Source organism: Mustela nivalis (genome assembly GCF_964662115.1).
Source record: "Mustela nivalis genome assembly, chromosome: 5".
NCBI classification, from domain to species: domain Eukaryota; kingdom Metazoa; phylum Chordata; class Mammalia; order Carnivora; family Mustelidae; genus Mustela; species Mustela nivalis.
In genome coordinates this window covers 156,580,127-156,586,531 of record NC_139024.1, presented here as the reverse complement: position 1 = coordinate 156,586,531, position 6,405 = coordinate 156,580,127, and the positions used below count along the sequence as shown (strand labels likewise).

Below are 6,405 nucleotides of genomic sequence, written 5' to 3'. Positions count from 1 at the left end.
TACTTTAAGTGTCTTTAAGCTCGGACTGAAAGACTTTTAATATTTATGACTGATGGCAACACAATGTCCATTATTTCATTTTCTTAAATTATGTATTAATGATTCACTGTTCATGATAATGTGGAACTAAATTGGTATAAGCTATGTCAATTTCAGTCATTTACTTAAGTACTACCTTTAATATTCTGTGGCCATGTCTTATGACAGATCCACCTCCCCCACCACCAACTTCTTTTTTTTTATGATTTTTTTTAAAAGTTGCTAAATGCTTGGTCCAGGCAGGAAACATGTGCTAGCAGAGTATGGAACAGAAGAATGGCAGTTCTTTCCCGGGGTTTTTCCTGCTGGGGTTCTCTGACCGGCCTCAACTGGAGCTAGTCCTCTTTGTGGTAATCCTCATCTTCTACCTGTTCACTCTGCTGGGAAACACCACCATCATTGCCTTGGCCCAACTGGACCCAAATCTTCAGACTCCCATGTACTTTTTCCTCTCCAACCTAAGCTTTCTGGACCTGTGTTACACGACCAGCAGTGTCCCGCAATTCCTGGTTCATCTCCGGACAACAGACAAGTCTATCTCGTTTGGTGGCTGTGTTGCTCAGCTCTTCATCTCGCTTGGGTTGGGATGCACGGAATGCATTCTGTTAGGGGTCATGGCGTTTGACCGCTATGCAGCCATCTGCAAGCCCCTGCAGTACACCGTGATCATGCACCCCCGTCTCTGTGCCCTCATGGCTTCTGCGTCATGGTTCATTGGTTTTGGCAACTCCCTGTTGCAGACAGTGCTCATCTTCCTTTTGCCACTTTGTGGGAGAAATAAAATAGACCACTTTGTTTGTGAGATTCCCGCACTGCTCAAGCTTGCCTGTGTAGACACCACTGTGAATGAGTCTGAGCTCTTCTTTGCCAGTGTGATCATTCTCCTCATACCTGTGGCATTAATCATCTTCTCCTATGGTCAGATCGTCAGGGCGGTCTTAAGAATAAAGTCATCTGCAGGGCAGAGGAAAGCGTTTGGCACATGTGGGTCCCACATCACAGTGGTCTCCCTGTTCTATGGCACGGCCATCTATGCTTACCTCCAGCCCAGCAACAACTACTCCCAGGATCAGGTCAAGTTTGTTTCTCTGTTCTATGCCATCGTCACCCCCACGGTGAACCCCGTCATATATACACTGAGGAACAAGGATGTGACGGGAGCAATGAAGAAGGTACTTTGCAGGGACCAGGATTCCAGATAACTGGGCAGGGAAGACCCTTTGATGGAACACATGAATGCCAGAGTGATTAAGATGTTTGTGACCTACGTGGATCATCTCAAATTTCCCGTGATAAGTCTCAAGGGAATTTACTTACCTCATTCTTTGGAGCAAATGAGTGCTCAAATCCAAGTTCATGGATCCACAGAACTTCCAGAGAGGCTGATTTTTGTTCCTAGATCATTTGCATCTATATATGGATTTATTATTTAATTTGAGAAAGAGAGCGCATGAGCAGCAGGGGTATAGGGAGAGGGAGAAAGAATCCCAAGCAAACTGTACCCTGAGTGCAGAGCCTGATGCTGGGATTGGTCCCACAACCCTGAGATCACAACCTGAGCTGAAATCACGTGTCAGGCACTCATCACATGCACCCACCTGGCTGCCCGAGCTCTTCCTCACATTCATATTTTAGAGAGCTCCACAGGTTTTCTTATTTTACTTCCATTTGGGAATCCTATTCCATTTCTAAGTGCAAAAGGACATTTATGCCTATGATATGAAGGCATAGGCAAGATAAGAATAGGAACCACTAATGCGCTGTAAGAAGTGTTAACATTTTAGCATTTTGTAGCAGCTTCTGGAGGAGGGTCACTTATTCTTGCATTTGGATCATGGCCGGATTACCAGGTCCATAGGTTGACTGTATCATTGCCTTTTCACAGAATTAGGTGGGCATCTGTGGGAACAGCATACTTTTAGATGGACGAGAAATTTGGTAACATCACTTCTGATACAGCCATTAAGATATCAGTGCAGGTGTGATGTGAGCAGTGTGACAGTGGTTCTATGCAGCCTGTGTGAGGCATTCCTGTCACAGAGGGGCAGGGCCTGGTGAGTTGCGGCCGATACGCTGAGCAGCAGATGCCAAGCCCAGGACAGTGCTTACGTGTCACGTGCTGCAGGCAGAGGAGCGCCCGTGTGAGGTCTGAAAGCCGGCTATGCGGCCTGGGAGCCACCCCCTGCATTCAAAATGACTTTTAGGACATTATTGTATCTGAAAGTACATAACTCAGTTCCTAGTCAATATTCTATATGTTCTATCTACAATAATGCAGCAAAATTTCAAAGGGGAAACATTTAGATCTTCTCTTCATACCATTTTGTAAATTTTTGATCCAGGCATCAACTGATCTATGCTTTGTATCTCACATCTGCCCGAGGCCCCAGGCAATTTTGAGTGCAGGGACACATAAAGTAAGAGAAATGACCTCTGTTTCCCAGGAAATCCCATGTTCTGTGGAGCTTACTCATTTTCACCAGGAGAAAAAACTTAAAGAAGAAATAAAATATACATGAGCTATTAAAGATCTCTGTGTGTCTAAGCTTTATAGATAGCCATCTCATTATGAAGTAAGTGTCACACAGTTCTGAATTCTGCACACAGTCAAGTGCATGTAGATGTGTTTGTGTCTTGGGGTGGACACATGCACATAGCAACTCTCCTGTTCCCTATCCTGACAGCTAGCAGGCCTTCCCAGGGCCTTGAACCCTGAGCTGGCCATGCTTGTGCCAAGTGATCTTGCTGCAGAGACAGCATGTGGAGGCCGGAAATGACAGCCAGGGGAGGTTATGGACACGGTCAGGTTCTCTCTGTATCACTAAAAGCATCACAGTATTCTTACTTGAAATCAACACCTAGGATGTATCTTGACTCCATAGTGATACTTCATGTATGCCAGTAGGAAAACAGTTCTGTCCACTGTTTATCCCGATAGTGACAAACTTCCTGCTTTCCCTTATGTCAGCCACATCCTGACAATTATACCCAAATGGTCACTTTAAAGTCCCTCAAGTGAACTGTCTTTGGTGCAAAACCCTCAAGGTCTCATGATGTTACAGAGCCTATTGTAGTGGGTGAACAACTCCTTCTCTGCTCTTAAGGACACACAGAACCTGGGGCAAAATATTTATTTCCTTTAAGTGAATGTGTGAGTGGCATTTGGATGTTTACAACTCATGGAAATAAGTTATAGAGAACAAAGACCTCTGGGATCTATGAAAAAAAAAAAAAGAAGTTAAGAGACTAAACAGAAGTTCAGGATTGTTCTGTGACATTTTTCTAATGTTAGGAATCTGCTCCCCATGGTGTCCATGCCTTGTCTGTAACAGACTCCAGAGTTGTGTAAATTGTCACCAATATTATTTGCACCGCTTCCATCTGTGCGGTCACCCGTAAGTGTCGCATGGCTGTGCACTTGTACCAAGGCTTGGCTAAATTATTCCATCTGTGTTTAGCCCCTGGAAGTCAGGAGCTGATGCTCTCAAGCAAGTCATGGATTCTTCCAGCTCTTCTGCTTCCTGAGGAGCACAGGGCACACACCATTGGCTCAGATAGTGATGGCAGAAGCCCAGAATGTCCGTCAGACTCACATGAAACACAATTTTTAACAGCTGGTGATTCATTACCAGGTAGCGAAGGATACCAAGTAGCAGGATTGCGTGCAGGAGGCCCCAGAGCCATCAGACACAGCCTGGAAGACTCCTTCACTGCGACGGAAACCTCTTTCTTCTCAATTGTGAGACAGAACTAGTTTGGTACAAGTCAGGACAGAGAAGGCTTGGGGATTCACACATTATGTGTACCTACCTTCACCGCCCTGTCCTGGTTAGGACTGTCATTTGGTAGCATATCTGCAGTGTGTAGAGTGGAGGGTCTAAACAGACCCTCTGCATCGTGCTGCAATCACTACTAGGTCAGAAATCACAGCACAGCCACCCCTGTCAGATCCTCACGTTGCTCAGAGTCTGTGCATTTCAGTTACTGTTTTCCAGAGTTCTGCTCTGTCCAGGCTCAGTGAGGAGGGAGGAACAGGTTATAGGTCCCTGTGAGCCCTTTCCTTCGCAGGTGGCTTATTTTCAGATGCTTGTCTAGTAATATAGGTGAGAAGTTCTTTCCTGGCTGTGGTATTGTAGCGTATTTCAGACCTGGTCTTGCAGACTCTGGCAACCACTGTGCATGGGAATGTGGTTTGCTCTGTGTCAGTGCAGAAACAAGTGCTGCTCAGAGGGTCAGAGGATGGGGTTCCTGAGATGGTCTAGGGACTGAATACTTGCTCTGGGGAGGGAGGCAGTTCTTTCTTCCTCCCAGGTTTCTTCCACTTGTTTTGGGATTAAATCGTAAGAGTAGAGTAACAGGAGAAAAAATTTGAATGTTTATTAATTGAACATGGAGGCTCAATGATGAAATTGAGACCCAAAGAAATGACCAAGACAGGCAGTTTTTACACCTCCTATAAAGAGACAAGAAATGTGTGCAGAATTGACAGGATAGAGGAAATACGTGTTTGGGAGCTTTAGTTAGGATGGAATTGTAATCGGAATTTGTGCTGATGTCCCAATTCCTAAAAAAGTAGCAAGGTTTGTGTCTGTAGCTTTCTCAACTCCAAGGTCCCTACTGGTGGATTTGGGATGTCTTTTATTTCTTCATCCTGGTCAGGTGTCTTTCATGGGGAGATTTGTTTCCTGTTTCAGGAGGACAGAGGACAGTGTGGTGTCCTTGCACCTGCTGTTTCTGAAGTAGCTTCCATTCAAGATAGTCAGTATGACCTTGAGGCCCATTTTAGAATCTGTCCTGGGTTTCTGCACTTGCCATACCCTTGATGCTTTCTAGAAACTTAATTCCATTGATTTACACTGTTGGGTGGATTTATTTTAACCATTCGGAACTGAGCGCTGGGTATGTTACATAAACAATGACTGTTGGAACAGTGAAAAAATAAAATTAAATTAAAAAAAAAAAAAGGAAAGCCATTGCTGCTATAAACATTGGGGCACAGCCGGCCTTTTTTTTCAGTACATCTGTATCTTTGGGGTAAATACCCAGTAGTGAAGCTCTATTTTTAATTTCTTGAGGAATCTCCACACTGTTCTCCAAAGTGGCTGCACCAACTTGCATTCCCACCAGCAGTGGTGCAAAAATAATGAATACTGTTACACTGAAAAAAAAAAATTAAAATTAAAAAAAAAAAGGAAAGCCAAATAAAGGGAAGCTCTATTTTTAATTTCTTGAGGAATCTCCACACTGTTCTCCAAAGTGGCTGCACCACCTTGCATTCCCACCAGCAGTGGTGCAAAAATAATGAATACTGTTACACTGAAAAAAAAAAAATTAAAATAAAAAAAAAAAAAGGAAAGCCAAATAAAAAAGAAATCTATGGGGTCTTTAAGAATTGTAAGTTCTTCTGATAAGGCAAGATTTCTGAGGACAGTTTTAAGCTCTTTTGAGAATGATGTTTGTTGTTCAGTTCTTGACCTGTGTCCTTCATCTCTGATCATCCTGCACATTTTTGTTCTTAAGTATTTTATTTATTAGTGTCAGAGAGAGAGAGAGAGAGAGAGAGAGAGAGCACAGGCAGCAGAGGGAGAAGTGGGGTCCCCACTGAGCAAGGAGCCTGCTGATGGACTTGATCCCAGGTCCCCAGGATTATGACCTGAGCGGAAGGCAGATGCTTAATGGCTGAGACACCCAGGCATCCCTCATCCTGGACATTTTTAATGGTTGGATTATTTGTGATCCTCATGGTCAAAATGACATCATGATCAATTGTCAAAGCCTTTCCAGGAGCTCCCCCTGATTCTTTTTTTGTTTTTTTAATTTTTATTTATTTTTATTTTTTTATAAACATAATATATTTTATCCCCCGGGGCACAGGTCTGTGAATTGCCAGGTTTACACACTTCACAGCACTCACCATAGCACATACCCTCCCCAATGTCCATAACCCCACCCCCCTTCTCCCAGCCACCCTCCCCCCAGCAGCCCTCAGTTTGTTTCGTGAGATTGAGTCACTTATGGTTTGTCTCCCTCCCAATCCCATCTTGTTTCATTAATTCTTCTCCTACCCCCTTAACCCTCAATGTTGCATCACCACTTCCTCATATCAGGGAGATCATATGATAGTTGTCTTTCTCCAATTGACTTATTTCGCTAAGCATAATACCCTCTAGTTCCATCCAGGTTGTCGCAAATGGCAAGATTTCATTTCTTTTGATGGCTGCATAGTATTCCATTGTGTATATATACCACATCTTCTTAATCCATTCATCTGTTGATAGACATCTAGGTTCTTTCCACAGTTTGGCTATTGTGGACATTGCTGCTATAAACATTCGGGTGCACGTGCCCCTTCGGATCACTACGTTT

General features: G+C 43.8%; 1 pseudogene across 1 annotated transcript; it reads left to right on the top strand.

Annotated features, from left to right (window-relative positions):
- The first annotated feature begins 302 nt into the window (after positions 1–302).
- On the top strand, positions 303–1,241 carry LOC309865352 (putative olfactory receptor 2B8 pseudogene; annotated as a pseudogene). Its single transcript has one exon. The product of its transcript is annotated as a putative olfactory receptor 2B8 pseudogene (transcript).
- The last annotated feature ends 5,164 nt before the right edge of the window (positions 1,242–6,405 follow it).